The sequence below is a fragment of the Saccopteryx bilineata genome, chromosome 3 (assembly GCF_036850765.1).
Source record: "Saccopteryx bilineata isolate mSacBil1 chromosome 3, mSacBil1_pri_phased_curated, whole genome shotgun sequence".
Classification (NCBI taxonomy): domain Eukaryota; kingdom Metazoa; phylum Chordata; class Mammalia; order Chiroptera; family Emballonuridae; genus Saccopteryx; species Saccopteryx bilineata.
The window spans coordinates 49733347-49760251 of record NC_089492.1 but is presented as its reverse complement, the minus strand read 5'-3'; the positions used below and the strand labels follow the sequence as shown (position 1 = coordinate 49760251).

General features: G+C 38.0%; 1 protein-coding gene across 4 annotated transcripts in view; it reads right to left on the bottom strand.

Moving 5' to 3' along the window:
* The window catches only part of SNTG1 (syntrophin gamma 1), a 617538-nt gene that overhangs the window by 417690 nt on the left and 172943 nt on the right, over positions 1-26905 (bottom strand). The window contains exons 2-3 of one of the 4 annotated variants that reach the window (XM_066264652.1): positions 19271-19380; positions 8237-8312 (exon numbers count right to left, since the gene is read on the bottom strand). The exons of 1 other annotated variant lie outside the window; for it this stretch is intronic. The gene's annotated coding sequence lies outside the window, so the exon portion shown is untranslated. The remainder of the gene's footprint in view (positions 1-8236; positions 8313-19270; positions 19381-26905) is intronic. 2 more of the 4 variants (XM_066264655.1, XM_066264653.1) reach the window with 2 other exon arrangements.

The following is a 26905-nucleotide window of genomic DNA, read 5'->3' as shown; positions in this document are numbered from 1 at the left end:
GATTTCTTTTTCCTTAATGGCATCTGAGGGTTGTTTTGTTAATAACACTAATAAGAATTAATAAAGATAATAAATTTTATTTTTTATTAAAAAATAAAATTTTTAAAAATATTATTTTTTGAGAAAATACCGTGAAAAACTGAAAATTATATTGTGCTAAATGGAACAAAAACTACCTAAAATGGGGGGCCTGAGTTGACAAAGGGGCAAAAAATGAGATAAGAATCCAGAAAATGCTACAAGAAAAAAATTTGGATCAGGAATAAAATAATTTCTTTGTAAATGATGACCAAATGAGTGATATAGTGAAAGAGAAAAAAGAAAAACAGAAAAAAGAGAAATAAAAAAATTTATTGTATTAAATGGAACAAAAACTACATAGAATGGCGAGCTGGGGTTGAAGGGAATGCTAATGAGATAAAAAGCAAAGTAAAACGCACACAAAATGCCACAAAGAAAAAATGTGAATCCAAAATAAAATTATTTGTTAGTGAGTGAGGATCAAATGAGAGGAAAAGTGAAAGAGAAAAGAAGAAACCAAAAGAGAGGGAGAGAAAAAAAGGAAAAAAAAAAGGAGAGAGTTAATGTTTTTGGAATGTAACCCTCATAGAGAAAAGAAAATAGAATTAAAAATGTAACACCTATCAGTAATAAATTTCAAGATTAAAAAAAAAAGAATAAGATGAAAAGAGGATAAAAGGACCAAGGTGGAAGAAAAAAAAGAGAAAAAATGAAAGAAAAAAAAGTGGAAAAAGTTATGAAGACTGTGGATTATTCCTGATTTTGAGAGGTTATCTTCTTCCTTTTTCCTTCTTTCTCTTTTGGTTGGTACCTCAGGCTCTGCCCCTGTGGCATGCTTAGGCAGAAATTTGCAGTTAATGTGTCACTATGGCGATGACATATACTAGGCCTCAGTCTCATTGGTAGTCAGGGCATGTTAGCATTTGCAGGCTCCAAAATGGGAGAGTCTGTTTACCCAGAGTCTCTCTCCAAGTCTCTCCTTTCTGAAGCAGCAGCCTGGTGACCCAGCTGTGAAGTTGCCCCTGCCACTGCCTGGAGAGTAAGAGGCTCTAAGAACTGCCAAATCCCTCCTCTATTCCCACTCAACACAGGTTTCTGGGTAAGGCTTTGCCAGACAGAGCCACCAGCATAATCAGTCAGGACTGGAAGCTAACTGCTCCCAGGTGTCTTTCTATGAGCCTCCAGGCATGTTTAGTATGCATCAGCACTCTGCAGGACCACTCTCCCCAGGCTTTTTGCACTTTGTAACCTGTATTGGCTGGCAAGAAGATGCCCTAGTCACTGCCTGCAGAACAGGAGGTCTTAAAAGCTGTCAAGTTCCTCCTCCAGGTCCTTTTAGAGCACAGCCTTGAGTATGAAAGCTCCGACCAGAGCCACCAGTTTAAGCAGGTAGGGGGGTGAGTTGACTTCTGTTCAGGCTCCTCTCTAAAGTTCTCCGGGTATGTCTAGCTAAATTTGCCTTAGCATTCCATGGGACTGTTCTCTGCAGGCTTCTCCCCTGTTAGGAAGCCTACAGCCCTGCCTGCCCATCTTCTGCAGTGTTCCCTGAGGTCTGTTCTGTAGGAATGTGTTTTTTACCCTGTATCAGCTGGCAGGAAGTTGCCCCAGCCACATGCAGAGCAAGAGGCTCTGCAAACTATCACATCTCTTCTTTGGGTTCTCTTAGATTGCAGACTTGAGAAAGAAGACCTTGTCAGCCAGAGCCGCTGCCATCGTAAGTCAGCTGGACAGTGAGCAGACTGCAGGTTAGGCTCCTTTCAGCGATCCAATTCGTGGGTCTGCTCTCCAAATGCTGTTTGCAAGCTACCTGCGCACCCCTCCCCCTAGCACTTCCTTATTTTTTCTTCCTGAGTAATGTGCTTTGTTAGCCTGTATGGCTGGTAGAGGTGCTCTGCCCATAGAGGTCTGGGCATAGGGAAGCCAGCTTTCGTGCACTCCCCACACATTTTTGTTCAGGGAGCAGGGATTACACAGAGACTCTGGTCCACAGCCCACGCAGAAGGCTACTGTTGACAGTCTTTGACCCAGCCCCTCTGTCCGGGAATGCAGGCGGCCACCTTCGGGGATGCCAGGAGGAACCACTCATACACTGTCCATGCTCGTGGACCATGAAATGGGGAGTAAACAAGGCAACTACTCGCCCACCTGTGCCGGGGTTTGCTGTTGGTGTTAGCTCCACGATCTGTGTGGGTTGAGTCGCGGGATCACTGTCTTCTCAGCTTGAACGTCTCCACCCTAGCCTTCCCTCCCCCTTCCTCTCAGTTCCAAGTGAAAACAGACCTTCTTTGGGTCAGTGAGGGAAGTGAAATACTCCATTCTCTGTCCTATTTTCTTCAGAGTAGTTTATTCAGCTACCGTTTTGCCCAATCGTACCTTTGTTTGGTGTATGTGTATTTCAGATGCTTTTGAGATTGTTTTTTTGTTTCTAGTTGTTGAATTTGTTGAAATTTCAGGGAGAGGTATCAGGAGCCCTCCTCATGGCACCATTTCTCTGACGTCACCCAACAATATTGTACTATAATCGTCAGACTTGTTAAGAGACTAGAAACTTATTATTCTAACCACAAAAAAAAGAAATTATACTAATGCAATGTAACAGATGTTATCATTAAAACAGCAATCATATTATAATACATAAATGTATCAAATCAAAATTTAATGTACATTACATATATACAATATTATGTCAAATATATTTCATTTTTTAAAATTTTATTTATTTTACTCAGCAGGGGCAAAGAGAAAGAGTAAAAGAGAGAAAGAGAAGAGGGGATGAGTGGAAAGCATCAACTTCTATAAGTGCCTTGACCTGGCAAGTCTAGGGTTTCAAATCAGCAACTTCAGCATTCCAGGTCAACACTTTATCTATTGTACCACCACAGATCAGGCCTGGATAGTTCTTTAATTATCTTCATTTTTTGGATTCCTTTTTCCTATTTTAATTGGGTGTTTTCTGCTACCTTGTCTTTCAAAATGCTTACTTGTCCCTGTATTTCATCTAACTTTTAATGTAGTCTTTATTTCAGTTATTTTATTCTTCATTTCTGACTTTTTTTATTATTATTATTTTTTTTTTTTTGTATTTTTCTGAAGTTGGAAATGGGGAGGCAGTCAGACAGACTCCTGCATGCACCCGACCGGGATCCACCCGGCACGCCCACCAGGGGGCGATGCTCTGCCCATCTGGGGCATTGCTCTGTTGCAACCAGAGCCATTCTAGTGCCTGAGGCAGAGGCCATGGAGCCATCCTCAGTGCCTGGGCCAACTTTGCTCCAATGAAGCCCTGGCTGCAGGAGGGGAAGAGAGAGACAGAGTGGAAGGAGAGGGGAAGGGGTGGAGCAGATGGGTGCTTCTCCTGTGTGCCCTGGCTGAGAATCGAACCCAGGACTCCTGCATGCCAGGCTGATGCTCTACCACTGAGCCAACCGGCCAGGGCCTTCATTTCTGACTTTTTAAAAAATGTTTTCTGTTTTCATTTTTATGTTTCTTATCTTTTTAGTGTAAATTTTGCTAAGTTTATTTACTCTTTTCTGTATTTTATTAAGCACGCTTATAATCAGTGTTTGAACTTTGCTTCTGGTACACTGCTTGCCTCTATTTTGTTTAGTTCTTTACCTGGAGTTTTGTTTTGTTCTTTCACTTGGGACATGATTCTTTGTCTCCTTATTTTGGCCATTTCTCTGTGTTTGTTTTTATGTATTAGGTAAAGCTGCTATATATTCAAGTCTTGCTAAAGTGGCCTGTGTAGTTCTGTTGGGCCAGTAACATAGTCTCCATGGGCACTTAAACTGAGTGTTCCATGTGTGTCCCTTGTGTGGGTTGTGTGTATACTTCTGTTGTAGTTGAACCTTGATTGATGTTGGCATGTAGAAGAGAGGAAATACCCTCAGGCTGATAGACTGAAAGGACTGGCCATAACTACTATGGTAAGAGCTGTAGCACAGTGAGTGATGCCACTGAGCAAGATTCATTTTAGTAGGTCTCTGGGGCTTACTGAATCTTCCCTGTGGGTGTGTCATTTGTAGAACTGGCTGGGTAATATCTGGTGTGGTCTGATGCTCGCCACCGAGTATGTTGACTCTGGAGCCTCTTGAGAAGGTTTCTGAGTGATAGAAGATCAGCCATTGTCTGTGCTCATCCTGGCATGAGCTAGAAAATGATCTGCAAATAGTTGCCACTTGTGCTTGGCTTGGAGGTGCCTATAAGAGACTACGCTGCAAACTGTGGCTGGCTGCTACTACTGTCAGGCTTGGACGGAGAGAGGGAAAGATAGGGATAAACAGACAGAAAGGGAGAGAGGGAGGAGAAGCAACAATTCTTCGTTGTGGCACTTTCCTTGTTCACTGATTGCTTTCTTATACGTGCCCAGACCGGGGGTCCACAGAAAACCAGTGACCCCTTGCTCAAGCCAGCAATGTTGAGCTCAAGCTAGCAATCAAGGTGTCATGTCTATGATCCCACACTCAAGCCAGTGATCCTGCACTCAAACTGGTGAGCCCATGCTCAAGCTGGCAATTTTGGGGTTTTAATCCTGAGTTCTCTGTGTCCCAGGCCAAGGCTCTTTCCACTGAGCCACCACCTGGTGAGGCTTGATTGTATATAGTTCTCAATAATGGTAATTGTGTAGTTTAGTTGCAATTTTGATGCAGTCCTGAGAAGAGGTGAGCACAGTTTTTACCTCCTCAACCTTCTAGATCTGAAATAAATGTTTACCAGTGTAACCAGTGGCTCTAACATCCCAAACATGCCTGAAAATATTGGAAATTTGATGATTTGGTTAACAATTCTGGTAGAAATGAGCCAAAAGAAGCTGCATCTTGTGGAAAGTTGCAGTGTGTGCTCTAAAGATGGAATAGGCCCTGGCCGGTTGGCTCAGCGGTAGAGCGTCGGCCTGGCATGCGGGGGACCCGGGTTTGATTCCTGGCCAGGGCACATAGGAGAAGCGCCCATTTGCTTCTCCACCCCCCACCTTCCTGTCTCTCTCTTCCCCTCCCGCAGCCAAGGCTCCATTGGAGCAAAGATGGCCTGGGCGCTGGGGATGGCTCCTTGGCCTCTGCCCCAGGTGCTAGAGTGGCTCTGGTCACGGCAGAGCGACGCCCCGGAGAGGCAGAGCATCGCCCCCTGGTGGGCAGAGCGTCACCCCTGGTGGGCATGCCGGGTGGATCCCGGTCGGGCGCATGCAGGAGTCTGTCTGACTGTCTCTCCCCGTTTCCAGCTTCAGAAAAATACAAAAAAATAAAAAAATAAAATAAAATAAATAAAATTAAAAAAAATAAAGAGGGAATAGACTACGAAAATATCAAAGTGCAAGGTCAGATGCCTCAAGCATTCTCAAAGCCCCCCAAAACAGCAATAGCACTGAATTTACCTGTTTAAATATAATATTAAATATTTCTATCACAGTAATTTTATTCTGGCAATGAAAAATGACCAGAAATTCAGAGCTGTCTTCTAGCTAAGTATAGAACTCAACAAGTAAAAATGCAGGGACAGACAATCCAGCTGAGACATCTATGTGTTCACACAATAGACATCTAGTTTGCTCTTACTCATGGGGTTATTTTTAATTAAATGTGGTCAAATATGAGCATGAATAAAACATAAGATGTGCAAGTAAAATTGTATAGGTCAGGTGAATGACTATAAAAATTCACTAACAGTGTATGCTGAAGCATGAAATTTAAAAATACTTCTTATGTGCCAAGTGTCAGAAAATAGGCAATATCGGTAAGTTGTATGTTTAAAACTGTTTACTATTCTTCCTCTTTATTTATTTTCTTTCAAAACAAAATCATTTCAAACTTCTTACTTCTCTATAAAGTATGCTGAATTCTAAAAAAAAAACAAAATAAATAAGAGGCAAAGATATACACTTAAGAAAAGAAAAAAAATATTTGAAATGCATCTAGATATATTTTAGTAAAATATATTTATTCTATGATTACTGAAGAAACTGCTTTGAGGAAGAAAAAGTAACTTTCAAATGAATTGTCATTACTCTCCTTACTACTGCTTTTCTCTCTTCATTTATATGTAAACTTTGTTTGGACTCTGTCATGGTTTACATTATATGATAGCACAATGGTGAAATGAAAGCATAGAGAGCAACATCTGATACTGGGATATTCTAAGTAGGTAATAAATGACCACCTCTTGTAGGGCAATAACATTGCCATTTATGGCTAACACCACATAATTTGAATGGTTTCCACCTCTAAAATTCATTCTCTGTCTCTATTTAGTTAATTATTTCCTATAAACTTCAAAATGAAATTCTGAGAAGCCAAGGAGTCACAGGTTTCAGGAAATATAAATGTCCATCAAGGTGGAAGATTTGGAGGAATGAAAAATAGATTCAAAGATAAGGAAAGACAGTAGTAGAAAGAACAGATAGTTCTTGAGCACCCACACATTTTTTTTTTCTTCTTCTTTTTTTTTTTTACAGGGACAGAGAGGGAGTCAGAGAGAGGGACAGACAGGGACAGACAGACAGGAATGAAGAGAGATGAGAAGCATCAATCACCAGTTTTTCATTGCGGACCTTAGTTGCCCATTGACCGCCCTCTCACATGTGCCCTGACCATGGGCCTTCAGCAGACCGAGCAACTCCCTGCTCGAGCCAGCAACCTTGGGTCCAAGCCGGTGAGCTTTTGCTCAAACCAGATGAGGCTGCGCTCAAGCTGGCGACCTCGGTGTCTCGAACCTGGGTCCACCGCATCCCAGTCCGACGCTCCATCCACTGTGCCACCACATGGTCAGGCCACATTTTTTACTATAAAAAAATTGGCACTTTCTCCTCTGTTCTGTATTAAACTTCTCTATGGAATTTTAATTGAAGAAAAGTTATAACAACAAAGAAAGGCCTAGCTATGAAAAATTATTTTAAAATTTTGGATATAATCCAGCACTTACGGTGCACAAGAATGTGTTCTTATTGCTTCCTAGAAAACTATGCATTAGAATTTTCTGAGTTTATTCAAATAATGAGAATACCATGTTTAATTTATAAGAAAATATCTACCTGGATTCAGATGGGTAGGGATAAGGGTTAGTTGAGTAAAGAACAATTGTTCTATTAGCAACCCATCCTTATCTGGGTGTTACTATGACAAATTTGCACAATATGGCTTCCATATCTAATAGAATATTTAATAACAGAACAAATATAGACTTAATTGTTTATGATCCTAAATCCCTCTAAACCTTACCAAAATCTTTGAGAAGTCAAGAACCCCAATAATTAGCTTTCTGCAATGGTGTATCCAGTTTTAAAATTCTGTGATTTTTACAACATATAAATATACATATTGAATAATTCTTATCATTTTAATATTATGTTAAATATGATTTATACAATATGTACACATAGACTTTTGATATGAGCATTCATTTAGACATAATAGATGACAATGGGTTTTATGATTCTCAGTAAAATCACATTGGAAAACCTTGTACTGTCAGAAAGTAAAAACTCAGAAATACTGTAACAATTTGTTAAAAAAATAAATTTAGTGATTTCAATCCAAAATGTTGGAAGTCAGGTTCTGATCTTTATAGCCTAAAGAGCTTTAGTCATTACAAAAGGAACACTCATCTTAGCACCAATGTCACACATCTTCTAATTTGACTATATTGACTCATGCTCCATTTCTGCAATTATACTTATTTTACAATTTCACACTTTTTATCCTTTGTTCTGAATAAACAAAAGTAAATGTAATAGTCCCCCATGCTCTAGTGTTGTGAAGCATTTTAAGAAACACTTTGCCAAGGCCCTTCTTTGGATAGATAATTGCATATCTATACTTTCTGCAGGACTCCAGCATTCATTAACTGCCTGACATTAGTTCTCAGCTTCAAAATGAGTCATGGGATCTCTAACCATAAAGTAAGCTTTTGAAAAACTGATTAATGTTGCTCATTTCTCTGAATGATGCTCATTCAAGTAACAAGAAATCCAATACAGTTGTTTAAATGAATATGGTAGGAAGATATATTCAAATACAGTCCAAACACTAAACATTGGCATACATTTGAAATGGTGCTACTTTCCCCACACCAGGAGTTTTTTTTTTTTAAGTTTGGTATTATTCTAGAACTGATAAAGAAGCTTAATAAAGCTTTATATTAAGGAAAGTAACTTATGAAAATGTAGAGAGAGAGTAATTTTTTATTAGTTTATTCACAACGGCATATTGAAAAGTAATGATCTTACTTGAGTTTAGGAAGAGTAATATTTTTCTTTTATCCAAAGTCACTTCTCTGGCAATCTCAACATTCTGAAGAGTAGTCTAGATACAGATAATGAAGACAAAAATAAAAATTTTTGTGAATATTGAAAATAGATACAATATAATCTATACACTGAAACATTCATTTTATTCATAAGGAAGACATGTATCACATTTACACTTATGTCATATACAAATTTACCACATTTTCTTGGTAATTTCTAAGAGTAACTCAAAGGCTGTGAATTATCAAGAGGCTGAAATAGGATAATAAGTTTTCCCCAAATGGCTGTTATAAAATTAATTTCTATAAAACACAGTTTGGGGAAATTGGCTTTAAAAGAAGTGCAAAAAGGCTATTTGATAGTTTGCCCAGAATTGTTATTGGTAGTGTTGACATTCCAATCTAAATTGGCAATACTTTAGCTTTTAGAAGAATTCCAAGTTTAAATTATCAATAATATATATTTAAAAACCTTCCTTGTGCCTGACCTGTGGTAGCGCAGTGGATAAAGCGCCATCTGGAATGTTGAGGTCACCAGTTCAAAACCCTGGGCTTACCCTGACAAGGCACATATGGGAGTTGATGCTTCCTGCTTCTCCTCCTTATCTCTCTCTCTCTCTCTTCTCTAAAATGAATAAATAAAAAATCTTAAAAGAAAAAGAATTAAAAAATAAAAAAAGCCTTCCTTGTGAGGAATCATGTATTGACTTGATGCCAAGTAGCAATTATTATTTTTAATGAGACATACCTATTAACTCAGCTTTATGCTGAAAGAAGAGGGGTTTGACACCTAAATAAATCAAGCCTGAGTAACAGATTGAAAATTCTATATGTTAGAATGATGTTTCTCTTTTTGCCACTTAATTTTTAATGATCACATTTATGTTATCTGTGTTATGAATTTAAACATAGTTTTAAAACTATTTTAACATTTTAATAAAATAATAATCAAGTAAGATGTCATATTTAAGACAACAGTGATTATCAAGAGAATTTCCAGGGGAACACAGCTGGCTCCATAGCAGTTATCTGCATAGCTAAGCAAAGCACATTTTAGATTCAGTAGGTACATTCTAATTCTGAATCTGATTTGGATTTATTCAGAGGTTTTTCAATATGACTTTTTAATAAGCTCCTCAGAGAAATCTGAAAGTTAGCCAAGTTGGGAACCCTAAACTAGAATATAAGCTTCTGGACCATAATAGAAAATTCAAGAATGGCTCCTGGTTTCCTGAATTTTGGTGAACACTCTGTATTGTCCCTTTCTGTGATTGTAAACTGAACTTGTCACTATGAAGTATTTTACTCCCATGGTGAGTTTCCATTAAATGGCAAAGGTGAAGGGATCTTGAAGCTGTAACCTCTCAAACAAGTTAATTTTTAGCTAACCAATATGAGGGAGATTGTTTTGGGCACTCAGACATGATCAAGCGAGAGCTCTTACAAAGTTAGGAGATTCAAGCTAATACAGATGTCCATGCTGGTTTTGAGGAAGCTGCTTTGATGGGATGCTTAAGTCCTTTAGAAAGTGGCTTCTAGTAGATCAGAACAAATAGTGGCTGACATAGAACATGAAAATGGAGAAATCAGTACCACAAACAAAAATAACTGGATTCTGCCAGTGACTTAAATGAAACTGGAAAAGATTTTGAGCTCTGTATAAAAACGCAGCCTGGCCAACACTCTGATTACAGCCTTGGGAGACCCTGCATGTGAATAAGGTTGTTTTTAATTTATAAGTTTAAGAATTCAGAATTATGTATCAATCAGGAATAATATTACCTGAGCTGTAATGATCAACACTGTATCTCAAGATAAATGAAATTTAAGACTTTTTGTTTCATATATAAAATTTAATGTGTTTTTGTTGTTCCTTTAGTTGCTTTTTATGAACTAATTGTATAACAATATCAGTTTCTCCATTCATTTGGTTCTATAAAAATATTCTATAGACTTTATTTTTCAAACAGTAAATATACATTAAATCTTTCCAATTAAGAAACAAAGAACATCTTCATGTTCCATAGGACCACTATAAACATCTGAGAGTAAGTTATTCCATAGAGCAGTTGCTTTCCTCACTCAGACTAGCTCACATCTGTTCTTTCTGGGTACAGAGTGGAACAATTTTTTTTTATTATTGATTTTAATTTATTGTGTTTACATAGATTCTAGTGTTGCCCTGAATGTATCCCCTCTTCCCCATATTCCCTTCAACATCTCTTTGTCCCCCTCCCATAGCGCCCTCCCACCTTACCTTCAGGTTTATCCCATCCTATCATTCCCTTTCCCTCTGTCCTCTTTTCCACTGGTCCCTTTGATCTCTCCTCTGTCTCAGTTCTGTTCCTTGGTTCATATTGTTCATTGGATTCCTCATATGAGTGAGGTCATATGATATTTTTCTTTTTCTGCCTGGCTTATTTCACTTAACATAATAGTTTCCAGGTCCATCCACGTTGTCCCAAACAGTAAGATATCCTTCTTTTTCATGGCCTCATAGTATTCTATTGTATATATGTACCACTGCTTTTTAATCAACTCATCCACTGATGGACACTTGAGATGTTTCCAGATCTTCGCTATTGTGAACAATGCTGCAATAAACATGGGGGTGCATTTCTCCTTTTGAATCAGTGATATGATGTTCTTGGGATATATTCCTAAAAGTGGGATGACTGGGTCAAAAGGCAGATCCAGTTCTCACTTTTTGAGGAATCTCCATACTGTTTTCCACAGTGGCTTCACCAGTCTGCATTCCCACAAGCAGTGCAGGAGAGTTCCCTTTTCTCCACATCCTTGCCAGCAATTATTCTGTGTTGTTTTGTTGATGAGTGCCATTCTGACTGGTGTGAAGTGATATTTCATTTTGGTTTTAATTTGCATTTCCCTAATGATTAGTGATGTTGAGCAATTTTTCATATGCCTATTTTCATAGGACATATTTCGTATGTCCTCTTTGGAGAAGTGTATATTCATTTCTTTTGCTCATTTTTTGATTGGATTGTTTGTCTTCTGGTGTTGACTTTTCCAAGATCTTTATAAATTTTGGTTATTAACCCCTTATCAGACATATTGTCAAATACGTTTTCCTATTGTGTAGTTTGTCTTTTTATTCTGTTCTTATTGTCTTTAGCTGTGCAAAAGCTTGTTAGTTTGATATAGTCTCATTACTTTATCCTGTCTTTTATTTCACTTGCCCGTGGAGATAAATCAGCAAATATATTGCTGCGAGAGATGTCAGAGAGCTTACTGCCTATATTTTCTTCTAAGATGCTTACGGTTTCATGGCTTACATTTAAGTCTACCAATTATGAGTTTATTTTTGTGAGTGGTGTAAGTTGGTGGTCTAGTTTCATTTTTTTGAAGACAGATGTCCAATTTTCCCAACACCATTTGTTAAAGTGGCTGCCTTTATTACAATGTATGCTCTTACCTCCTTTGTCAAATATCAGTTGTCCACAAAGGTGTGGGTTTATTTCTGGGTTCTCTGTTCTGTTCCATTGATCTATATGCCTGTTCTTATCCCAGTACCAAGATGTTTTGAGTACAATGGCCTTGTAGTATAACTTGATATCAGGAAGTGTGATACCTCCCACTTTATTCTTCCTTTTCAAGATTGCTGAGGTTATTCATTGTTGTTGTTGTTTTTTGGTTCCATATAAATTTTTGAAATATTTATTCTATATCTTTGAAATATGTCATTGTATTTTAATTGGTATTGCATTAAATTTATAAATTGCTTTGGGTAATATAGACATTTTAATGATGTTTATTCTTCTTATTCATGAACACAGTATATACTTTCTCTTGTTTGTATCTTCCTTGATTTTTTCTATCAGCGTTTTATAATTTTCTGAGTACAAATCCTTAATCTCCTTGGTTAAATTTATTTTAGGTATTTTATTTTTTGTTGTAGTTGTTGCAATAGTGAAGGGGATTGTTTCCTTAATTTCTCTTTCAGACACTTCATTGTTGGTGTATAAAAATGCCTCTGATTTCTGAGTATTGATTTTATACCCTGCCACTTGCTGAATTTATTTATTAGGTCCAGCAGTTTTTTGACTGCGACTTTAGAGTTTTCTATACAATATCATATCATCTGCAAATAATGATAGTTTTACTTCTTCTTTTCCAATTTGGATGCCTTTAATTTCTTTTTCTTGTCTGATTGCTGTGGCTAAGATTTTCACAACTTTGTTGTATAAGAGTGGAGAAAGGGGGCACTCCTTCTTTTTCCCTGATCTTAAAAAGATTGCTTTTAATTTTTGCCCATTGAGTATGATATTGGCTGTGGGTTTGTCAAAGATGGCCTTTATTGTGTTGTATGTTATGTTCCCTGTGTTCCCACTTTGCTGAGAGTTTTGATCATGAATGGGTGCTAGATTTTATTAAATGCATTTTCTGTATCTACTGAAATTATCATGTGATTTTTCTCCTTATTTTTGTTTGTATGATGAATCACATGGATTGATTTGCCAATATTGTACTAGCCCTGCCTCCCCAGAATAAACCCCACTTGATCATGATATATGATTTTTTTCAAATATTGCTGGATCCAGTTTGCTAATATTTTGTTGACTATTTTAGCATCTAAATTCATCAGGGATATTGGTCTATAATTTTCTTTCTTTGTGTTCTCTTTGCTTGGTTTTGGAATCTGAATTATGCTCGCCTCATAAAAGAAGTTTGGAAGTCTACCTTTCTCTTGAATTTTTTGAAATAGCTTGAGAAGGATAGGAGTTAGTTCTTCATTGAATATTTGGTAGAATTCACTTGTGAAGTCATCCAGCACAGGACTTTTGTTGGTTGAGAGTTTTTTGATAATTGTTTCAATCTTGTTTGCTGTAATAGGTCTGTTTAGATTTTCTGATTCCTCCTGATTAATATTTAAAAGATTATATATTTCTAGGAATTTGTCCATTTTATTTAGGTTGTCTTATTTTTTTGCATACAGTTCTTCATAGTATTTTCTTACAATGCTTTGTATTTCTGTTGTGTCAGTTGTTATTACTCCACTCCCATTTCTAATTTTATTTATTTGAGTCCTCTCTCTTTTTTTCTTGGTGAGTCTGGTTAAAGGTTCATTCATCTTATTTACCTTTTCAAATAACCAGCTCTTGGTTTAATTGATCCTCTGTATTGTTTCTTTAGCCTCTATGTCATTTATTTCTGCTCTGATTTTTATTATTTCCTTCCTTCTACTACCTCTAGGCTTTATTTGTGGATTTTTTTCCAGTTTTTTTAGATGCAGGGTTAACTTTTTTATTTGAGCTTTTTCTACCTTCCTAAGGTATCCCTATAATGCTATGAATTTCTTTCTCAGTACTGCTTTTGCTGTGTCCCATAAATTTTGAGTTATTGTATGCTCATTATTATTTACTTCTAGTAATTTTTTTATTTCTTATTTGTTCTCATTGTTAAACCATTTGTTATTTAATAACATGCTATTTAGTTTCCAAGTGTTTGAGTATTTTTCAGTTTTTCTGTTTTGGTTGATTTTTAGTTTCATGTCATTGTGATCAGAGAAAATGCTTGATATATTTTCAATCTTCTTAAATTTGTTGAGATTGCTTTTGTGCCCTAACATGTAGTCTATCCTAAAAAATGTACCATGAACACTTGGAAAGAATGTATATTCTGCTGCTTTAGGGTGAAAGGTTCTGAAGATATCTATTAAATCGAGTTGATCTGGTGTGTCCTTTAAGTCTGTTGTTTCTTTGTTAATTTTCTTTCTTGAGAATCTATCTAGTGATGTTAGTGCAGTATTGAAATCCCCTACTATTATAGTATTGCTGTTGATCTTGCCCTTTATGTCCATCAAAGTCTGCTTTATATATTTAGGTGCTCCTATATTAGGTGTGTAGATATTTATAATGGTTATATTTTCCTGTTGGATTGCACTCTTTATTATTATGTAGTGATCTTCTTTATCTTTTACTATAGGCTTTGTTTTAAAGTCCATTTTTCTAATATAAGTATTGCTACCCCAGCTTTTTTTTTTATTTCCATTTGCATGAAATATTTTTTCTATTTTTTTACCTTCAGTCTATGTGCATTTTTTGTTTTGAGGTGTGTCTCTTGTGGACAGCATATGTATGGGTCCTGTGTTTCTATCCGAGCAGCTACCCTATATCTTTTGATTGGATCATATAATCGATTTACATTTAAGGTTATTATTGATATGTAGTTGTTTATTGCCATTTTATTCTTTAAAGCTATCTTTCTCTTTTACTACATTTCCCCCCCCCATTTGATCTGTTTACAACAGGCCCCTTAACATTTCTTGCAGCATTTGTTTGCTTGTAATGAATTCCTTGAGTTGTTTTTATTTATTTATTTATTTATTTATTTATTTAGGTCTAGGAAGCTTTTTATTTCTTCTTCAATATTAAACGATTGCCTTGCTGGATAAAGTAGTCTTTGTTGTAAGCTCCTGTTCTGCACTACCTTGAATATTTCTTTCCATTTCTTTCTGGCCTCAAGTGTTTCTGTTGAGAAGTTGGATGTCATCTGTATGTGGGCTCCTTTGTAGGTGATAGCCTTTCTTTCTCTAGCAGCTTTTAATATTTTCTTTTTCTCTCTTAGCTTTGGTATTTTCTCTTTATCTCTTAGCTTTGGTATTTTAATTATGATGTGTCTTGGTGTTGATTTCTTTGGGTTTCTCTTTTAATGGAATTCTCTGTGCTTCTTGAGCTTGTGACTTTTTCCTGCATCAATTTAGGGAAGTTTTCAGCTATGATTTCATTGAACAAAGTCTCTATCCCTTGTTCTTTCTCTTCTTTTTCAGGAACCCCTACAGTGCAGATGTTATTTCTCTTCATGTTGTCACAGAGCTCTCTTAGAGTTTCCTCAGACTTTTTGAATCTATTTTCTTTTTGCTGCTCTGCTTCCATGTCTTTGTTTATCTTGTCATCTAACTTGCTGATTTGATCCTCAGCTTCATCCATCCTGCTTTTATATCTTCCATTGTGGTCTTCATTTCTGATACTGTATTTGTCATTTCGGACTGGTATTTTTTATTATCTCAATGTCCTTTTTTACACTTGCTATCTCTTTATTTAGGTGTCTGTTATGTCTATCAATTGTTCTAATATTTTGAGCATTCTAACAATCATTATTTTAAAGACTGCATCCAGTAATTTGGTTAAATCTGACTCATTCAAGTCCTTTTCTGGGGATTTCTCTTGATTCATTTGGGTTGCATTTCTCTGCCTTCCCCTTTTGTCTGAGAATAAGAAGCATGTGGCCACTGGAGTCCAATGGGTGTAGCCTCTGTGTTCCATAGGTGTGGCCTGTCTTCAGGCCCACCAACCCTTCTGCCACTGCCTTGGGTGTTCATGTATGGGTATGGCCGGCGGCAGCCCACTGCAGCAGTTACTGCGGTTTCCACCTCTCTTCCACAGGCAAGTCTGTGTTCACGTGCTGGGTCTATAAGCCCATACCAGCCTTGGCCTTCACCTCACCCCCCACTGGTTGGGCTGCAAGCCCTGGTTCCAGGGGTGAGGCTGTGCACTTGTTCCTCCACAGGTCTCTGAAGTTCCCCAGCATTTGCCTTTCCCCTGTGGGCAGGATTGCAGGTGGGACTGTCCTTGCTCACCCAGACCACAGCCTGGTCAGACAGCTTTTATGAGCCCCTTCTGCCCTTGCAGGTTGGGACTGAGCTAATGCTAGGTTTCAGTCATGACCAACCTGACCTCCACTCCCACTTATGGGACCATACTTCTGCATCCTGCCTCCCCTCCAGCAAGCTCTCAGCAGTGTGAGTGGGGGCACTGCAGCTCAGAGATTAGCACTCAACATTGTATTCCTGAAAGCTCCCTCCTTCTAAGTGACTCTGCTCTGAGTGCCACAGGAGAGCTTATTTGGCTGGTGTCCTGCTTCCCTTTGCTGGTATTGCTTGTTCCAGGGTAAATATTCACTTTAGATTTGGGGGTTAACTCAGCCCAGGGTTTAGGGTAGCTGTCCCTCAAAGCGTTTCTCCCTGTGCCTCATAGAGTACACTCTCTTCCTGCTGCTTAGGTCCTCTCAACTCTCCCAGTCACCCAGAGTCCTGGGTGAGTGGTTGTGAAAGGGGTTTTTTGTGTGGTACCTTTAAGAAGATTCCTGGATCTGAGAAATCTTTCTCTTTCTCACAAACAGTATCCTGACTTGTTTTGCAGCTAAATACTCTCCATATTCCTCTTCTACACTCTAGGGCTGCAGGCTGGGGCTTTGTTCTGGGTCCCAGAACCCTCCCCTCTCCGCTTAACTCACTTCCCGCCATATGAGTCCCTCTGGGCTGCCATTCACTCTTGGGAGCTGGGAAGCCCTCTCTGCATTTCCACTTTTCCTACCAGTCTCAGTGTGGCTTCTTCAGTGTTCCTTGGTTAAAGAGTCCTCTTAGTTTAGTCCAAAGTTGGTTTTTCCAGATAATGGTTCTTAAAATTAAGTTGTAATCCACTTTGGTTCTTAAAAATAAAAGTTGGTATGTCTGCCTACTCTATCGCCATCTTACCTCTTCCACCAGAGTGGAACAAATTTTTAAAAATTTACAACAAATCCTAAAGTGAGCATTCTCACATTCCCAAGAGAAAGTAATAATAAGGATGCAAAGTAAAAAAGATAAAGGACACTTGATGGCTAGATGTCTGTGTTTATGTCTTTTGTTCACATACTTATTACCAGCTTTAATTTCACAACCATTCATTAATTTTTAACCTTCAAATAATAGGTGGTTTCTAGGCAAAGACTTTAATATAACACTGTGAGAAAAACAAAGAAGCCAATTAAAAACTAAATGCCCAAAACAAAAGACAACTCAAAAAAGTTTGCTAGAACTATAGAAGAGACACCAAAAGAAGGTTGATTGATTAATTAATTTTAAAAAATAGAAGATAGGTAGGATTCAAAGTGTTCATAAACCAGAATATGTGAGGACAAAAAGATATTCCAAGACTCTCACTACCTTGTCCTTCTTCATGCTCTAAGTTCCCTGGCTAATCTGTTTTCTTACTTCTTCCTTTCTGGGTCTTAATATGGATGTTTTAGATGTAATGTCCAGTGTGTTAAGCTGTACTTAATTGGGATAAGTACACAAAACTGATTCTACTTCAGTTTGTTCAGAATCAGAAATCTAACTCAATTATTTATCTTAGCAATTTAATAAGACATTTTTAAATCAAATTTAAGAATATGTCCCTGGCCAGTTTGCTCAATGGTAGAGTGTCAGCCCAGCATGTGTTTGTCCTGGTTTCAATTCCTGGTCAGGGCACAAAGGAGGAGCACCCATCTGCTTCCCCTACTATTTTCCCTCACTTCTCTCTCTCTCTCTCTCTTCCTTTCTCTTTTTCCCCCTACTGCATACATGGTTTGATTGGAGTGAGTTCATCTGGGACACTGAAGATGGCTCGATGGTCTCAGCCTCAGGCAGTCAGAAGAGCTCAGTTACTGAGCAAAAGATCAATGCCCCAGATGGGCAGAACATCTCCCTGTAAGGGGTTTACAAGGTATATCCTAGTGGAGATGCATGCTGGAGTCTGTCTACTTCTCCTCCTCTCACTGAATTAATATATATGTATATATATATATTAATGTGTGTGTATATACACACACACACACACGTGACTTAAAAATACATTCTTGACTTCAATTATTCAGGGTGAGTAATTTAATATAGATACCTAATATGTATGCCCTATTTTGGATTTTCATAAAATTACTCATTGAACATACTATAACAAAAACATCATTCATAAAAACCAATTCAAGCATAAATATGTAAAAATTAAATTAAAAAAAATTAACATATTTTGGATAGTATTTAACCATAGTATATAAAATTGAAAATAATCACTCTGCCAATCTTTTTATTTAGAGACAAGACATTATTAAAATATTAATGTCTTAACATAGGGTTTTAGCATAGACTTTGTGAGAAAAAAATCATAATTTTTCAAGTGAAGAGTAAATTTTGATGTGTTTTCAAACAATTTTTTTTCTTTTTATAAACAATAGAATTCCATAAGCTGATCTTTCTTAATGGGAATTTTTGTCATTATTTGAAAAACGTTATCAGCTTTGATGTAACAACAACAACAACAACAACAAAAAAACACAAATAGTTCTGCTCTGGCCGGATAGGTCAGTTTGCTAGAGCATAATCCCAATGTGTAGAGGTTGCTAATTTAATCACCAATCAGGGTACAGACAGGAACAAACTGATGTTTCTGTATATCTAAAATCAATCAATAAAAAATAGCTCTTACATAATTTATTTGTAATAAACCACAGTAAGATTTCACATTGCCCAAAATCACTCCAGCATACGTTATACTTAAGAAAAAATATGTTTTGTACTCCAAACTTCAACCTTTTGTTATAAAATAAAGTGTTTTGTAACAGTGATACCTCAAATTAGATTTCCCAGCAGTAGCTAAAAATATGCACATAGCAATGTGCATAAACATAGGGGTCAAGCTTTGTAAGCTATTTAAATAAAAAACATTGTTATATAAGAGTACAATCAAGTACAATCAAGCACTAATATTATTAGTGCTACTTTAAGAGTTTTTTTACAAGGATGCCAAAAATAAATTCTCATTAATTATTTTTATAATATTTATAGAAAAGTAATAAACTAGTGATGTTTTCTTGCCTTCCTTACATTTCAAAATACATTTTATAAGATGACTGTGTCAGCACACTGAGCTAATTTGTCAGAATTAGCTCAGCATAATAGAAATAGGGGGAAATCACATCTTTCAAAACAACTACAGAAATTCATAACAAGAGTCATAAGCTTTAACTTATCTGTATCCAGACCCCTTTACAATTGAACATCATATCATTACCAGTAAAAGTGTCTAGTGTCATATAATTTAAATCTATATAGGACATAGTCAGTAGCTTGTAGCAGAAATAAACATATGATAGTACTGCAACTAAGCTCAAGAAAATCTGCATATTTCCACTTTTATTCAGAACATTTCTAGTAGAAAAACATGTCCAGATAGCCTACTGAATGACGAGCACTCACATGGAGAAGAGACTACTTGTTCTGACAGAAGCTCTGGGCATGGCATTTGTCTGTGGATTATCAGATATTCTTCTGTCTTCTGTTTCTATTACTGTGATGACAAAATAAACCTGTATAAAATTTTTACAAAAATGAAAAGTCATGGACAATATCCTCAATAATATCCACATAAAGTCATCTCTGGTTTTTTGGAATTTATTTGGAAAACAACAATTTGAAAAACAGTTTGGTAGTTTCTCAAGGTAAAATGATTGTATGAGTTATCTCCTATTTTATGTGTTAATAAAGTTTCTCAAAAGGAGCAAGTTTAAGTTGTTGAAATAAAATGCTAAATAAATAAAAATTAAGTACCTGAAAATAATGTGTTATAATACCATTTTTATAAAGGTAAAACAGAAGAAATTAAACACCATATTGTTTAGTTATACATGTTTTCCAAAAAGCAGGGGAAATAAAATAATAGTTGTAACTCTTACATTAAAAAAAACCCGCCTGACCAGGTGGTGGCGCAGTGAATAGAGCGTCGGACTGGGATGCGAAGGACCCAGGTTCGAGACCCTGAAGTCGCCAGCTTGAGTACGGACTCATCTGGTTTGAGCAAAGCTCACCAGCTTGGACCCAAGGTCACTGGCTCGAGCAAGGGGTCACTCGGTCTGCTGAAGACCCGTCCGTGTCAAGGCACATATGAGAAAGCAATCAATGAACAACTAAGGTGTCGCAATGAAAAACTGATGATTGATGCTTCTCATCTCTCTCTGTTCCTGTCTGTCTGTCCCTATCTATCCCTCTCTCTGTCCCTGTAAAAACAAAACAAAACAAAAAAAAACCCAAAAATCTCAAATCAACATTATTGAACCATTATCTTACACCATTCCAAAAAATTAGCTAAAAATGGATTAAACACTAGAATTTGAGACTTAACCATAAAATTCCTACTAAAGAATATATATGATAAACTTCTTAGCATAGGATCCCTGGCTGGCTGGCTTAGTAGTAGAGCATCAGCTCAGCATGTGGAAGTCCCAGCTTCAATTCCCAGCCAAGGCACACAGGAGTAGTGCCCATCTGCTTCTCTACCCTTCTCCCTCTCCTTTCTCTATATCTCTCTTTCACTCCACAGCCAAGGCTTCATTGGAACGAAGTGGGCTCAGTTGCTGAGGATGGCTCCACAGTCTCCATTTAAGGCACACTAGAATGGCTCCAGTTGCAATGGAGCAATTCCCCAGATGGGCAGAGCATCATCCCCTGGTGGGCATGCTGGGTGGATCCTGGTCAAGTACATGCAGGAGTCTGTCTCTCTGCCTCCCTGCTTCTCACTTCAGAAAAAAACAAAACAAAACTCCTTAGCATAAGTCTTGGCAATGATTTTTTAAATGTGGTACTAAAAGCAAGTGTGGAACCTCAAGAGTAATGGCGGCATGACAGATACTCTGGATCTCTACCCTTGAAATTTTAACAAATTGAACAGCTATAGTGCAGCAAAAGAATGCCAGATGAACTGGCAGGCTTGCCTGAAAAGATACATGCACAGAATCAACTAAACATGGGAAGGGTTGAGAAGGGAGGCAGAAGATGCACATGTAGTCAGCTCTAGAAAGCAGAGTAGCTTGTACTGTTTAGGTTTTCCTATGCTGGCGCTCCAGAGAGAGGAGAAACCTGGAGTGTCTGGGTTTTCTAACAAGAGGAATGGTAATATTAAAGATCAGTAGGGGAATGCCTTAACCAAATCAGTAGCAAAACAAATGGTCATAGTCAATGTTTTCATGGCCTGCTGACACCCCACACTCAGCACAGAGACAGAGAAAAACAAAGTAAAGCCCCCCAGCTTCTCAGATCCCACTTCCCTCACATTATGAAGTATGGAGAATGGGAGAGACATAACTCACAGCTAGCATCGCCACTCTCATCCCTGAAAAACAGAGGTGCTCTGTGTCTACTCCCCAGGTCTATTGAAACATGGGGAGGATCTCTTGGAGGCCTGAGACCATCATTACTAAAGCCATAAAGCACTCAAAACACACCCCACCCAACATTATGACTGCATCTCCACCTACATCATTGTGACAGCAAAATTCCAGCAGAGGTTTGCCCAGGAATTTCACAGAGCTGAACTTGCCAAATCTATAGCACTAAGAAAGAGTAAAAGAGGGTATTATGAACAAGGGTGTGTCAAGAATGAATAATTTACCAATATAATACCACCTATTAGAAGAAAACAAGAGAACCACTCAAAACTGAAATTTCTTTTTTATTTGAAATTAATTTTTAAAATTTTTATATTTTTTATACATTTTTGTGTGGATGTTTAGTTTGATTTAGATTTTTTGTTTTTTATAGTTTTTCTTTTGTTTTCATAATTTTTGTAAATGTTCTATTTCACATTGTATTATTATTTTTTAATTTTATTTATTTTTTTTAGTGACAGTGGAGGAGGCAGAGAGACAGATTCTCCATGTGCCCCAATTGGGATCCACTTGGCAAGCCCACTAGTAGGTGATGTTCTGCCCATATTGGGCTGTTGCTCCATTGCTCAGTAACCAACCCATTTTTTAGCACCTGAAGTGAAGACTGTGGAGCCATCCTCAGCCACCAGGCCAACTCACTCAAACCAGTGGAGCCATGGTTGCAGGAGAGGAAGAGAGAGAGAAAGAAAAAAGGGGAAGGAAGGAGAAGGGGTAGAAAGTAGATGGTCACTTTTCCTGTGTGCCCTGACTGGAAATCAACCTGGGACTTCTACACACCAGGCTAATGCTCTACCAGTGAACCAACAAGCCAGGGTTATTATTATTTATTTAGTTGATTTTTATTAAATTTCTTACCAATACCACTCTAAAATACCATAAAAGAAGAAGAAAATTAATACCATGGTTACACAGGAAAGAATTGTAGTACAGAAAAAAAAATGCAAAATCTCCATAAAGCAATCTCAATCACATGGAAACTTTCGAGTTAAACAATAGAGTATTCAAAATTGAAGTTCTGAAAATGCTCAATAAAATGCAAGAAAACACTGATAGGTAATTTAATAAATTCAAAGAACAAATTAATGAACAAAATTAGTACTTCATAAGGAAACTGAAACTTTAAAAAAGAATCAGAGATGAAAAACTTAATACATAAATTGAAAATGAGGTAAGATGTGTAGCTAATAGAACAGGCCAGATAAAGGAGAGAATCAGTGACACTGAAAATAGGCAGCTAGAGATGATACAGAGAGAAGAATAAAGAGACTCACAAATTAAAAAAAAAATAAAATGATAGGGCTCTACAAGAATTGTCTGACTCCATTAGAAAGAACAATATAAGAATAATGGATATATCAGAAGAACAAGAGAGGGAGAAAAGAATGGAGAGTCTATTCAAACAAATAATTGATGAGGACTCCCCAAGCATGTGGAAAGAGAGCTTTGAATACAAGAAGCAAACAAAATGCTGAGGCATCTCAACCCAAACAGGTTTTTTGTAAGGCACGTCATAATAAAATTGTCAAAAATCAATGACGAGGAAAATCCTCAAGGCAGCTAGGGAAAAAAAGAACATTACATAAAAAGGAAGGCCTTTTCAGTTATAATTGGACTTCTCAGCAGAAATTTAATAAGCCAGAAGATATTGGACCCAAACATTCAAAGTAGTGAAAGAGAAGAATTACCAGTCAAGAATATTATATCTATCAAAGCTATCTATCAAATATGAAGGAGAAATAAAAACCTTTCCAGACATACAGTAGTTGAGGGAATTTATCATCAGAAAATCCCCTCTTCAGGAAATACTCAAGGGGGTTATTCTACCAAATACAAAGAACATAACCATACAAAATTACAAGTAAAAGCTGCAACAAGGTTACAACAAAAATAAGGATAATCTGTGACAATGGCATGAAAGGGGAAAGGATCAAGATCTGCAGTAGGAAAGGAGAATAGAGTATAAAAGCACTTATAAGACAAAGACTCTAGGACATATGAAAATTTTTCTCTCAATAACTTAATAGTAACCACCCAAAATAAACCACCAGTGAAGCACAGATTAAAAAGGAAGAAATGGGGGTATGTCCAGGCAGTGGCAAGTGGATAGAACATCAGGCTGGGATGCTGAGGACCCAGATTCAAAACTCAGTGTCACCACTTTGTACATGGTTTCATCTGGTTTGTGTGTGCGCTCACCAGCCTGAGCATGAAGGTTGCCAACTTGAGCATGAGATCATGACATGATCCTCTGGTTGCTGGTTGGAGCTTAAGGTGCTGGCTTGAGCATGGGGTCACTGGTGCAGCTGGAGCCCATTTGCCCTTATCAAGGCACATATATTAAAGTAAACAATAAACAACTAAAGTGCTACACCTAAATGTTGATGCTTATCATCACTCTCAAAGAAAAATAAATAAAAAAAAACAAATGGGGGTAAATGTATAAAATACCTTTAAACAAAACATCTGACAGTAATACAAAAGAGAAGAACCAAAGAAGAGACAGAACTACCAGAAAACAAAACAAAATGTCTACAGGAAATCCTCAAAGGTCAATAATTACCTTTAATGTAAATAGAGTGAACTCACCAATAAAGAGGCACAGAGTGGCACATTGGATCAAAAAGCAAACCCCAACTATATGCTGCCTTCAAGAGAAACATATAAGATGAAAGAAAATAGGTTCTAAGTGAAAGGTTGTGGTATGGCCAGGGGCCACCATTGTGGCCACTCACATGCAGGTTCTCATTAAATTCGGACAGACAGTGTAAAGCCAGTAGGCAGGGCTACTTTCACAGCAGCCTGGCCCATGCAGGTTCGCATTGGATTTGGACAGTCGGTAAAGAAACAACGGAGCCAAAAACTGATGGGCCATCTTCTTTAATCCTAGCTTGCACCTGGCGGGCAAGTAAAAACACACACTGGGCTCCAAAAGCCACTCACACTCAGTGCTCACAAAGCTACTGACTTATCCGAGTTTCCTAGAATCAAAGGTTTCTAGCTCACCAGACTTATTCACCTCTGTTCCCCATCTCCTTCCTTCTCCCTGCACAAACTCTGCATAAACTGGCTTCTCACTCAACACCCACCATCTTGGCTGCTTCTCCTGGCCTCTTCCACGTGGCCTTTCTCTGCTCTCTGCTCTGCTCTCTCCTCTAATATTAATCTTAGGAACCAAGAGAGCAAGCTCCCGTTCTGCCCCTATTTTATAGGGTAGAAATCCAAACCTTTAATCCAATATACAAAATAGGGAAGTCTCTAATACAAAGTCAGTTATCTGGGGCATGATGGGATTGTATCACTCCACAGCAAAAAGGGTGGGAAAGGCTTAATCCCAAAACCAAGCCCCAGGCTCCAAGGATCATGCCTTCCCACAGCCTGCCCCCAACACACATTAATATCACCTGGGCAATGGCCTCCACGTGAGCAGCGCCATCTTTAACAAAGTGAGCATGATACATTTTATCTGCCCAACAGATAGTAATGAAACAACAGAGCCAAGAACTGGTGGGCCATTTCATTTAATCCTAGCTTGCACCTGGTGGGCGAGAAATACACACAGTGGGAAAACACTTCCCTTTCCATTCAGGGCTCCCAAAGCCACTGCCTTTACTGAGTTTCCTAGGATCAAAGGTTTCTACCTCACCAGCCTTATTCACCTCTGTTTCCCATTTCCTTCTCTCTGCACAAAATCTGCACAAACTGGCATCTCCTTCAGCACTCTGCCATCATGGTTGCTTCTGTTCTGCAATGCTAATTTCAGGAACCCACAGAGAAAACCCCTGGTCTGTCTCATTTTATAGTGTAGAAAATCAAAACTTTTAAGCCAATATACAAACAAGGAAGTCTCTGATACAAAGTCACTTATGTGAGGCATAAATGGGATTCCTCATGAGAGTGCACCACCCTACATCAAAAAGGGTAGGAAAGGCTTAGTCTCAAAACCAAGCCCCAGGCTACAAGGATCCTGTCTGCTCACAGCCCACTCCCAACACACATTAATATAATCATGCCCATCTCAAGCAAGAAGTGCAACCAATACCATCACCTCGATGATGGGCTACCACATGGGCAGCACCATCTTTAACAAAGTGAACATAATATATTTTATCTTCCCAACAAGCACTTACAAAACATTTCATCCCAGAACATCAGATATATATTTTTTGCAGTGTGCGTGAAACATTCTCAAGTATACGTCACAGAGACAATGACTGCTTGAAGACCACATGGCATGCACTGAGGGATCTAGGAAAAACTGCCTCAAAATCCCCTATACTGTTTTCATGAGACAGGCCTGAACCCCAGTCCTTAAGGGTATGTGGTAAGGTGCCAGAGAACTGTAAAACTTTGTATTGGCAATGCCATTTTAAAGAGAAAAAGTCAGGTTTTCTGTCCCATCCTTTCTTTGAAAAATGGAGGGAGAAGGATATAAAAGTCTCCTGACTTACAAGGACAACTGAGTCATTTTAGTTTTAGTACTCTGAAAGGATTAAGGTTATCTGAAGAACTTCCTCTCCCATTCAATAAGAGACAAAATTTACATACTATCCTACACTGATTTTTAGCTCTCCCTCTCTTCCCCAAATCCTGAAATTAATGTGTACCTTTAGGCAAAGGAAGGGAGCTAGACACTAAAAGATTTGTAAATGTCTTTGATTGTAATACCTCAAAAGTTTTAATGTTTTTAATGAATCCCCTAGACCAGTGGTCCCCAAACTTTTTTGGGCCATGGACCGTTTTAATGTCAGAAAATATTTTCACGGGCCGGCCTTTAGGGTGGGACAGATAAATGTATCACAAGACTGAGATAAGCGTCAAGAGTCTTATACTGATGTAACAGAGGGAATCTGGTCATTTTTTAAAAATAAAACATCGTTCAGACTTAAATATAAATAAAACAGAAATAATGTATGTAAAGCCAGTATACAGGGCCAGGGCCACTACTATCACAGCCGCCTTCTGGCCTATGCAAGTTCGCATTGGATTCGGACAGTCAGTAAAGAAACAACAGAGCCACAAACTAGTGGGCCATAGTCTTTAATTCTATCTTGCACCCGGCAGGCAAGTAAAAACACACACTGGGCTCCAAAACCCACTCACATTCAGTGCTCACAAAGCTACTGACTTATCCAAGTTTCCTAGAATCAAAGGTTTCTAGCTCACCAGACTTATTCACCTCTGTTCCCCATCTCCTTCCTTCTTCCTGTACAAACTCTGCACCAACTCTCTTTTCACTCAGCTCTCTGCCATTTTGGCTGCTTCTCCTGGCCTACTCCACGTGGCCTCCTTCTGCTCTCTGCTCTGCTCTCTCCTCTAATGATAATTCAGGAACCAAGAGAGCAAGCTCCCACTCTGCCCCTATTTTATAGTGTAGAAATCCAAACCTTTAATCCAATATACAAAATAGGGAAGTCTCTAATACAAAGTCACTTTCTGAGGCATGATAGGATTGTACCACCCCACATCAAAAAGGGTGGGAAAGGCTTAATCCCAAAGCCAAGCTCCAGGCTACAAGGATCCTGACTGCCCACAGCCTGCCCCCAACACACATTAATATCACCTGGGCGACGGCCTCCTCGTGGGCAGCGCCATCCTCAACAAAGTAAGCATAATACACTTTATCTGCCCAACAATGTAAGTTGTTTATTCTTTCTCTGCAGAACAGTACCAA